Below are 11,161 nucleotides of genomic sequence, written 5' to 3' on the forward strand. Positions count from 1 at the left end.
TAACAATTCACATCATGTATTGTACAAATGTATGCAAGAAATAAGATTTTTTTTTTCATACCTTCATACCTCTTCGACCTACCTACCTATTGCACACCAAGTGCAATTGCCAGTTAGTTCAAAGTTAAAACTTTATTATGTCTCTAATTTATCATTTGGACCCTATAAAAAAAGGCATCTATCCATTCACCAAAAACTCCAGTGAGCATCTATCCATCCTTCAAAATAATATTTATATAACAAACTAAACTAAAATTCATAACCTTGAAATGCATCCTGTTATCGCTCTCTTATAAAACCCTAATGCCGATGGCGTTGAAATTTTGAAGAAGGATAAGATTCTTTTAGGTTATGGTTAGGGCTCTAAAGTGAATGAATAATTTATTTGATGTTATAAATTATTCATCGTGACATTTGTTGCACAAATAAAATAATTTTAAAGCTATATAATTATACCACTAATATAATTTCTATTAAAATCTAACAATTAACATCATGTATTATAAAATGCATGTTAAATAATAAGAATCAAATTTTCATACCTCCATACCTCTTGACCTACCTCTTGACCTACCTACTTATTACACACCAAGGTGCAACTGCTAGTTAGCCGAAAGTTAAAATTATGGAGGTTAGTCGAAAGTTCATAAGGCACAATACTTGGTGAAGGTTTTGCAAATGGGGTTGCAAGCTTTGGGTTTAACTATGGAGGAAACTCTGTAGTTAAGCGCGCTCAGGCTGGAGTAGTACTGGGATGGGTGACCTCTCGGGAAGTTCGGTGCTTCACTCGTGTGAGCATCACCTAGATCCAATGAGTGCTAAGTCTTCCATTTATTCTCATGAGAGATGGATTCATGTTGAATCACTACTCATGAAACATGGGTCAATGAGTTTGACTCAAAATCACAGAGTTAAATCCTGATATTCACATCACAATTTGACTTGCTGTGGAAATTATCTTATCTCCTACTTATTAGTTAAAATTATGCTATGTTAAAATTATGCTATGTTTTGCGCCCTATTAAAAAAGGCGTATATCCATTCACCGAAAACTCCAGCGGGTGTCTATCCATACTTTAAAACGCTATTTATATAATAAGGAGGTAAACTAAAGTTCACAACCCTGAAAAGCGTCTGTTTTCGCTCTGCTATGAAACCCTAATGTCGATGGCGCCGAAATTTTGAAGGAGGACATGCACTGAGTGAAGGAAATTTAGATAAGGTGGCTGCAAACATAGATTCTTAATACCTCCTCCTGCCACGATTGCTGGGATTGGAAATGATGAAAAAGGGCAAGCTTCACTCAACTTCTTCTAAGGAGGTCGTCGAAACAGTTGAATCTTTTCAACAGACCTCTGTGTGATTCCTTATTTCTTAGAAATCCCTTTGTTAACTTTATACATTATAGAAATTGTTGTTTTTACAACTTCAATGCTCTCTGGTCCATCGAACGTTGGCGCAGTGGCCTTTATGAAATGAGGCCCTGTGACAGTAATTTTTCTTTGGAAAAAACGAGTTCTGTAATGGGAATGTTTTAGTATGACCCTTCATATTACATTATTTATTTAGATTATTATAGAATTCGTTTTTTATATTAATATATATTTTATATATAATTTTAAATTAATAATATGTTTAATATATTATTAATTAATTTAAACCATTTAATTCATCTTTAAAATAATCAATAACAAATGCGTATGAATTAATTTGAAGATGCTATAAGAACCCTCAACTGGCAAGGGCTGCCCTGGTTGCAAAGACGAACACTATTGACTGAAAAAGCAGTGTTGGTTTTGTGTCTAGAAATTCAGAATATCTCTAGTGTAAGTTATGTAGATAATTGTTACAATAGTTGTGATTTAATGATAAAATATGTCAGTGCTCGATACAAAGAAGTGTAGAAAATCAGAATATATCTTATGTAGATAGTTGTTACTAGTTGTGATTTAATGATAAAATATGTCAGTACTCGATACAAAGAAGTCGTAGTTCAATTTTCAAACAGAAGTAGTCACTGCTCTTGTTGTTATGAATGATGAAGAAAATTGCAGAACTATTTGTGGATAGATATACGATACAGGAATCTTTCCATACTTTAGAGAGTAAATGGAGGACTGATTCTTTACTTTAGAATGTAAATGAGAGTCAGAAAATAGAACTGAGAAATAATAGGTTTTATGTATATGTATGATCAGAATGTTACACATAATGCTCTAATATTCAATGTCCATGATCATATTTCATGGACATTCCTTACAGATAATGGCAAAAGAAATGTAGTGATAGAAGAGGCTATAAACAACAATAATGAATTCAAATGAAGCGTTGTTAATCAGAATTTCTTTGAGATGATGGCAGAAGTTGCATTTAACTCAATAAGAGAAGTACTGCTTCTAGAAAGAAAGTCATGTTCGCAATTTGGTTACTGCTAACCATTTTTACATAGAATACTTTAGTTATCGATTCTCTCCCAGAACAGAAACACGGGGTGCTGATGCTTTAGGATGCTGCACCGGTGCAAGCATGTCCAGTGAATGTGGATGTGCTCAGGATGCTTCCAAGAGCACCCAGACAACACCCAGGTGCATCTGGAGAGCACCCGTGACATTTTTTTAACACCCAGTCACATAAGTAGCTTTAAAAAAGATGTGTTAATTATTATTTATGGGTTCCTTTTTGCTCCTAAACACTAAAAGAGGCCATTCGTTGCTCATTCTTCTTACTTTTTGTAGCTGGGCTCTCTTCTTATTTCAATTTGAACTATCAATAATGAAGTATATTGCAATGAAATGATTAAATTCTGTATTATATGATGCATCCAAAATCCCCAAATTTTTTTTCACTCATCTGCATCAACATCAGAACCAGCATCAATAACTAACTAAAGTACTAATGTAAATATTTCGTGTATGTGAAGTTTAGGCAACACAAAGATAAACATTGTGGTCAAGATGTCTATGTCTTTGTGTTGTCTAATTTGCATTGTTGTTAAGTTCATATAAATAGCCAACATGGCGTAGTGTCATTATGGAAGTGTTACACTGTTATCAAATCTTGCAAAGTATATAAGTACAAGCATACTTGTATCAAGTATTAAGCACCTGTTATAGTTCTGATCATCATGCATGTATGACTCACTAATTCTCTTTATTCCATGTGAAATTGCGAAGTAGTTGAATTCAGTTACGTGCTTTGCGTATGTTTTCCACACTTTGCATGGATTCCCTTTAGCCTCAGGCGGGAGAGTGCTTGGCAGTTTAGGTTAAAATAGGGGAAGTTACGCTGGGTAGCGGGACAGAGCTTTATGCCTGACACAATGGATAGTTTCCTTGGACAGAGCATAAGAGCTTAAGCAGCAGAAGCTCTGGAGCTCATGTTTCCTGCAATGTTCATCACTTGCAAGGCATGCATTTTGTTCAGGGGGGAAGTTTCTCAGTATAACTGTAATATCTGTAGCCAAGAAGCTAGGTATGTTGTTCAGCAGAACTGCCCTGTTTCATCTGGAGCAAGCCTCTGGTACAATTGGTACTTCCTTCGTTTTGAATCCATCTTCAAGCCAGAGACCCATTTTGTCAATTCAGGGCTTTCCTTCAGTAAATGTGGGGAAAAATCTGTTGGGTCTCTTGAAAAATTAATGTAGAAAGTTGCTGCAAAAGCTCCTAATCCGAAGAATTACTTTGCATCTGAGTCTGTAGGGGCAAGTTTCCTCAATCGGGAGGTTGAATTTGTCCAAGGAGATTGAGAAGTGTTATGGTGGGAAGAATTCAAAAGCAGAAAAATCCTGTTACAGAAGATTTTCGATCGTTAATTTCCAACCACACATTAATGTTCAGTCTTCAGAGTGTGTTGGCAATTAGCAGGAACTAATTGTGTTGCCTGGTTATAAAATTGTTCCAATTTTATAAGCCGTGATTAATTTTTGAAAACTTGCCTGGTTTTAAGCTTTAAATTGGTCATTTTATTTATTTTTTATTTCTTGTGAGTTTCTAAATCTTTATGTCTCCGGCTCATTCTCAGCTCCACACAACACTTGAAATGTTTAAAATCCGGCTTCTGAGCTCCAACTTATCACAGGTTAATGGAGAGACTCAAAATACGTGTTCTCAAGTCTATCATTAACCATTAATCTCTCAAAAGGTTAATGATAACGTCCAAAAACACATTTTTCTTAACCTCTTAAAAGGTTAATGATAGCCTCCAAAAACATGTTTTTCTTAACCTCTCAAAAGATTAATGATAGCCTCTAAAAACACGTTTTTCTTAACCTCTTCAAAGCAAGTGCCGAGATAGGAGGCATATTGAAGGTTACAGAAGAAAGAAACATACTAACGGATTTTGGAAATCTGTTTGCCAACACTTGCTCAAGCCGATCCATTCATGGTTGATGTTCAGGTTCAAACAGAGAACCATATGTATGAGCAGACACAATCTTTTCATGGAGGTTAGAGTTCATCAAAATTAAGTTTGCAGAGTGGCTAAAACAGTAAACAAGGACTCCAAGGAATTGAGTATGTTGTGGAAGGAAGTGCTTCATACAGTCAAGGTAGATTCACAAACCTATGTTAAATTTTTGCAGTATTGTGTTCGACTGAAGTCGTTGGCCAATGGGAAGAATGTCCACACCAAGGTGATTCATTCTAGGTTTCGATCGGATGCTTTTGTGTAAAGCATTCTTCTACATATGTATGTTAAGTGCGCAAGCATTTTGGATGCGCGCAATGTATTTGACAAAATGCCCGAATGAGATAAATTTAGTTAGAACACCGTGATTGCTGGATACGCCAAATGTGGGATGTTAGAGAAGGCGCACGAGTTGTTTGACCAAATGGGTCAAAGAAATGTGGTATCATGGACTTCACTTGCAGCTGGATATGGACAAAATGGCTGCGTCTAAAAATCCTTAGATATTTTTAAGGAAATGCAAATTGCAGATATAAAACCCGACGTTACAGTGTGGAGGTGTTTACTTGCCGCCTTCTATGTACACGAGAACTTAATTTTAGGGGAACCAGCAGCGACAAACTTTTTTTTGAGTTGGAATCTGAAAATTCCTCACCTTATGTGGTGCTATCAAACATATACGCTGCAGCTGGAAGGTAGATGATTTGGAAAATGTGCAGAGAAGGATGAAAGAGACGGGGATTAGAAAGACACCAGCATGTAGTTGGATTGAAGTCAAAGGACAAATGCACACGTTTTTAGTAGGAAATGCATTGGCAATACATCGAGAGATGCAAGAAATGTATGAAAGTTTGCAGAATTACATCCTAGATGAAACTAGCAAGGGTCGCTACTGTCGTAACTGAAATAGTTTGTTTGGTACCATAGCCAGAAGTTGACCATTGCATTTGCACTTGTCAAGACATCTACTTGAACATTTTAATGTGTGTGGCTATTGCCACTCTGGTGCCAATTTCCTATCCAAGATTGTCCTGTGAGATTAATGCAATGAATGCCAACTGATACCATCATTTCAAAATGATTGGATAGTAAGTCTTGTGGCAGCGACAATGCATACAGAAGGTGGAGTGCTTTTTCAAAATCTACTTAACATAATATTATGTTACACATGGTCAACGATAACAAGATCACATGCTTTTGATGTGCCGAAATGCACAGTAGGCTCAATCTAGAGATGCACCCAAAATAATGTGGTGATTGACCCATATGCTGGTATCTTCCGAATTCATCACTTTTGCATATACCAAAGACTGCACTCAAAGCGCGTGAATTATTTGACATAATTCCTAAAGAAGTGGAATTTTCAAAGAACTGGAATCTTAGAGAAGAATGTTTATAAATGGTCTTCATTGCTCATACAGTGAAAGCATATTTGACAGATATAGACGCAATTAGAGAGACGCGAAACATGAAATCAGCATTTGGCAGACACATATGTGTCGTATCTTCTTGTTAAGATAGAAATGTCTTCATCAATAATGTGATGTAATTTGGATAAATGATCTAAGGATCGATAAAGATTGATTATTCAATCTTCTTCTTAAAATATCTAAAGTTCAAGTTTCAAGTCATATAGGTTAATTTTGTTGAGGTTAATTAACCTCACCCAAAACAGGTATTTGGGAAGTACTTATTAACCATGAAGAGGTAGTTATTAACCTCTATGTCTATATAAGGACACCTATTGGCTTTGTAAAAGGGGACTTTTTGGTTTTAAAAATAAGGGAACACTATGCCGAAATTTTGATTTAGAGATAAATTTTGGAAAGTATGTACACTTTTTATCTTTGAAATTGAAAATCTCTTTTGTCTTTTTGGTGCAAGGAAATGAAATGAGATGTGCTTTGGGTTCTTTATATTGAAATCAAAATTGTTATGGTAGACATTCTCATGGTACTATGCGAGTGTTTATGAATGATAATGAATGTTCTTGATAATACTGGTTGCTTTCAAGCGTAATCCTTGATCATCTTTGTTATCAATCTTGTCTACCGAAGAAGGTTGTGAGGGTGTGTGGTGCATTCGTCTTGGATGACTTTCTCTTGAACTTTTGTAATTTTAAATTCTTTATTTGAAATTTTTTTAAAAATTATATCATACGAGGTAGCTGCCCCTCTAAACGCAGAGGAAAGCCGCATACCAAGGGCCTCTCCAACTGTTGTGAACAGTTTGCCACACACTCCGTTGGACAAATTTTACTGTGACACATCTATTTACCAACAAATTGCTAACATGTTAACCTGAGGTCTTAAATCATAATTCCAGGCAGGAACAAATAAGCTAAAACGAGGAGGAGATAAGACAAGGTATCTTAACTCATTTTGTTGATTTGGAGATTAAAAAAATAGTTTGTCACGTGTCCTATATATTATGTCTTCAGTATATAAATTCATTCAGTTATTAACAGTTTACACATTTTATCATTGTTATCAGGGTACTAATTTCAAGACCAATTAGTCCATGCTGTCTACTCTGTTTAAGAACATGGTACAACCCAGTAGCGTATGATTGTTTCTATGTAGCTTTGTTTTTTCCTCTGGTATCTTAGACTTCTTTTCGAACTAGTGTGGTGCCTCTAGAGTTTGTTGCAACATGTGAAATACTAATCTTTAGTATATAAGAGAGCTCATTTAGAATGCGTAGATGTTATTTAGTATCTGAGCTGTAAAATATAAATGTGGTGCTGGACAATGTTCTTGAATCTCGAAGTGTAGTATATCAGGTGCAGAATGTTAATGTAGGACTTTCAATCGCTTTTATTGAATCAGGTAATGTCCTTTTATGTGAAACTTAGTTTAAGACTTTAAGGAATAAGCATGAGTGCAATAGAAATTAACTTCCAATTTGGACTTATACTAGTTCTCATGTATAAACAAATTAAATTAATTATATGAATGTAATATAATTTAAATTACAATCTGACTTATTTTATATATATGTATAACATTTTCTTTCTACAATATAAAAGAATAAACGATTTATCAATACTATTAAACATTCCTTATTAAAACTGACATTACATAATATTTATCTTTGTTCAAGTTTATTATAATTATATCACTAAAATTTGTCTATTCAGCAATCTCCTACTTTGTTTATGTATGATCTAATACATCTTTCAATCTTTCTAATTAGATTAAGTAAACTAATGTTCTAGTTGTCTTTATGATATGGTATCATGCACACTCAATTTTGAAGAAAAAAAATGTTGATTATATTTATTTGCAAAATTTTATCAAAATTTTGTAATTTTGTAATTTATTTATTTATTTGAAATGGATAGGAAAAATTAAGAATAACATTTGAATATCATTATGCCTTTAAGATATAAGAATGAGTGAAAAAAAATTAGTTTAATTAAATATTTAAATGTAATATATTTTAAACTATAATCTAAATAATTAAACAATATACATAGAATATACACAAATATTAGCATTTTTTTTTTCAACGATACAATTAAGAATTCCTATTCCTTATTCGAATTGATGTTGTGTTATATTTGTATTTGTCCAAGTTTATGGTGTAATTATATCATTGAATTTTACCCATTCCCCATTGAGAAATCTCCTTTTTTTGATGTATATTATTTGTATTCAATGTCCCTTCTTAAAATGTTCTATAAAGTAATATTTTTTGCTTCATTAAATGTATTTTGAATTTTTCTTATTCAACTGCTATGATAAGTTAAGTGTAAATATTGTAGGACATGGGTCAATATCTTGTGTTGGAGATGTTTCCAAATTGGTGGATATGATAAAAGAAAACTTTGAGAGTTGGGAAGATCTATTGGGTATATTGATGATTATCATTTTTAAAATAAGGTACGTAATCCTATTTTTTTAATATTTAGAGGTTAAGTTTTCTCTCTAAAATTTTATGATATAAACTTTATCAAAAGGAAAAAGATTTGATAATGAATATGTTATAATCAAGAAATTATTGGTGCTTGAATAATACCATTCTTTTTATGACAATTAATGAATAATATATTTTTAAATGAGTTTTCTATAACTAAGTGGCTTTGTATTGTAGAACATATTACCATTCTTAGATATTCCCCCCCCGCCTCGCCCCCTAGAGTATTACATCTTTTTACAAGATATACATGTACATGTACGAACATTTATTTTTCACATTTGCATGAGCACGTTAAAATACATTAGATATGGTCTCTAAGATAATTTATTTAAAATACATGTACGTGATTGAATAGCACCATACATTTAATGTTGTGTATTTATATACGTGTGTTTCAAATTAAATTTAACTTTTTTATTATTTTAATTAATACACTTGTATGTTTACATGTGTGTGTGCATGCGTGTATATATGCATGTGTAGATCTCTAGATATTTATTAGATTTTGTCTCTTGTAGCTTCACACTTATATCCTCATACATTATATACATATACATTATGGCATCTTTTTTAGGGGATCGTGCTCTTGCATCCTTAGGGGATGCTAGTGTCCATAGAGGGGGTCAGAGTGTTAAGTCCGACACAGCACGTAGATCCACATCCTCCATTGAGGATAGACAACAGTTATTTAGAGATACACTTGCCAGATTATTTCGTGCTATAGAGGTTCTAGACTCCTCACTTTCCTCTTCTACCACCCTCCCTAATAGGGAAAAGATTATAGTGATGCAAGAGGAGTTGTTTTGCATGATTCAAACCATTGAATCATACAACCCTTTTGATTATATTAGTGTTGAGCCATTTTTATCTTCTCTATCTTGCAGTGTCACTGGCATTGTGAAGTATAGATAGTTTGACACTGAGGTTTTCACTGCCTTGGTGAAGACCATGTTTCCATTTTATACAGATAGAGCTAGAGTTAGAGGCTACTATGCGACAAAGTGTATTGATGAGCTCGTCGCACAATTTATATATCCTCGCTAGTTGGCTACTCATCATAGATGGCCACAAAATGATGAGTTCCCTTTGTATTTTTGCAAACAATTGTTTGCATAATTTCATTTACAGCACGATGTTGATTACACAGATTATCCAGGTCATGTTGGGCAAGGTTTGGGTAGACATTCAGAGAGATTTAGACTTGTGGACATTCTTCCACCCGTTAATAAATGGGTAATGGTGGGTCCAAACCTTTTGGTTATGCCGAGAGGTCCAAAGATGGTTGATGTAGGCCCGAGTGTTCCTGATGACACAATCAGGACACAAATTTATTCGAGCATTGCCATGGTACACAGTTGTAGGAGATTTCTTCTGATCGGTGTGGTAGATATATGTTACAGTCTCAAGGTATTGTTCCTACAGCTGCATCATCTAGCACAGGTGTTGATGATGCATATGGGGTAGTAGACATACCTTCTCCACTAGAGGTTTTTGTGTATGTGTTATAGGGTATGAGTGATAGTATGTTATGTTTTGGTGATCTGCAGACACTGACAGATCCTACACGTCGTGAGTCTCAGGTATGTGACAATTTAAATATATATTTGATTTATATGTATGATGTAATTTTTCTGTACATAATTTGAGACTATCAATTAACAAAGGGTTCAGACAACTGATAGACCCTTTTGGGGACATGGATCAAGAGGGGGATGTAGCTGATTACATGGCCTTTTATTTATATGTTATTTTGGAGACATTTGATGTAGTATTTTGGATGTACGTGTTTATATGGACACTTTGATGTTTTATGTGTTATTTGGATACATGTTTATATGGAGACTTTGATGTTGTAAATATGTTATTTGGATGCCTGCTTGATATGATATTTGGAGACATTTGATACATGATATTTTTATGCATTTGATATGGGTACATTATTCTCCAGATATATTTTATTATGCCGAGAGGCATATACAATGGGAGCAAGAGGAGCCAGCACGAGAATATGCCAACGAATAATTCCCGTGTAAGGAAAAAGATTGAATGGGAGTTACAAACGAATTGAATGGATTGGAAATAGAAATAGAAATTAAAATTCATCACCACCTATCAGATAAAGTTTAATTTGCAATTGATATGGTATTAGAATCATTTCAAATTTGTAATTGGCAATCAATATGGTATTAGAATCATTTCAAATATCATGCTATGTAAAAAATTAAACGCTAGTCTATCATGCGTTTCAATTTTTGAAAGTGGAACCATAGCAAAATCTTCTATTTATAAGTGCCGAGATCTCCTTTTTATTGAACATCTGATCAAGCAGAGTATTTGCCCACTCCCATTACAGGTTCAATTTCTTCAACTGGAGGTTCATCTTGATTTGGAGCTGTTGAGTTTTTTGAACAACCTTAGGCCTTATGAGCCGCTTTGAAGATGTAATTTTAAAGGCCTCCAAATAACAATCAATTAATTATATTTGTTTTGTTATTATTACTAATCCTATCTGTGGTGTGCTTTTGAAGGATCTTCTACTATAGAAGATTCTATTTTATTTTTCGATGGATTGTTGTCGATGGTTCTCATTATTTACAATTTTTGTAATAGATTCTTGCAATATTTATGTTCAATGGGGCATTCGGATCAAGGAATTCAGAAGGCAGACCTTAACGATTATCTTGGTTACTGAAGTTCAATTGTTGGTAGCATGTCTGAATAACGTCCAACCATTTGCTGTAGTTCATTTATTTGCCTTATGTGTTGTGTTTTTCAATTTATTTTTGGAATGCCCTATTTTTGTGATTAGCCTCCTCTGGTTCTCATGTGATAATAT

General features: G+C 33.9%; 1 long non-coding RNA gene across 1 annotated transcript; it reads left to right on the forward strand.

Moving 5' to 3' along the window:
* Positions 1-1,043: 1,043 nt before the first annotated feature.
* LOC149563244 (uncharacterized) lies at positions 1,044-1,598 on the forward strand. Its single transcript, XR_016363546.1, has 2 exons — positions 1,044-1,222; positions 1,292-1,598. It is a non-coding gene; the product is annotated as an uncharacterized LOC149563244 (long non-coding RNA).
* Positions 1,599-11,161: the final 9,563 nt, after the last annotated feature.

Source organism: Cupressus sempervirens, chromosome 4, assembly GCF_028749045.1.
Source record: "Cupressus sempervirens isolate cs-2001-9-10 chromosome 4, ASM2874904v1, whole genome shotgun sequence".
Classification (NCBI taxonomy): domain Eukaryota; kingdom Viridiplantae; phylum Streptophyta; class Pinopsida; order Cupressales; family Cupressaceae; genus Cupressus; species Cupressus sempervirens.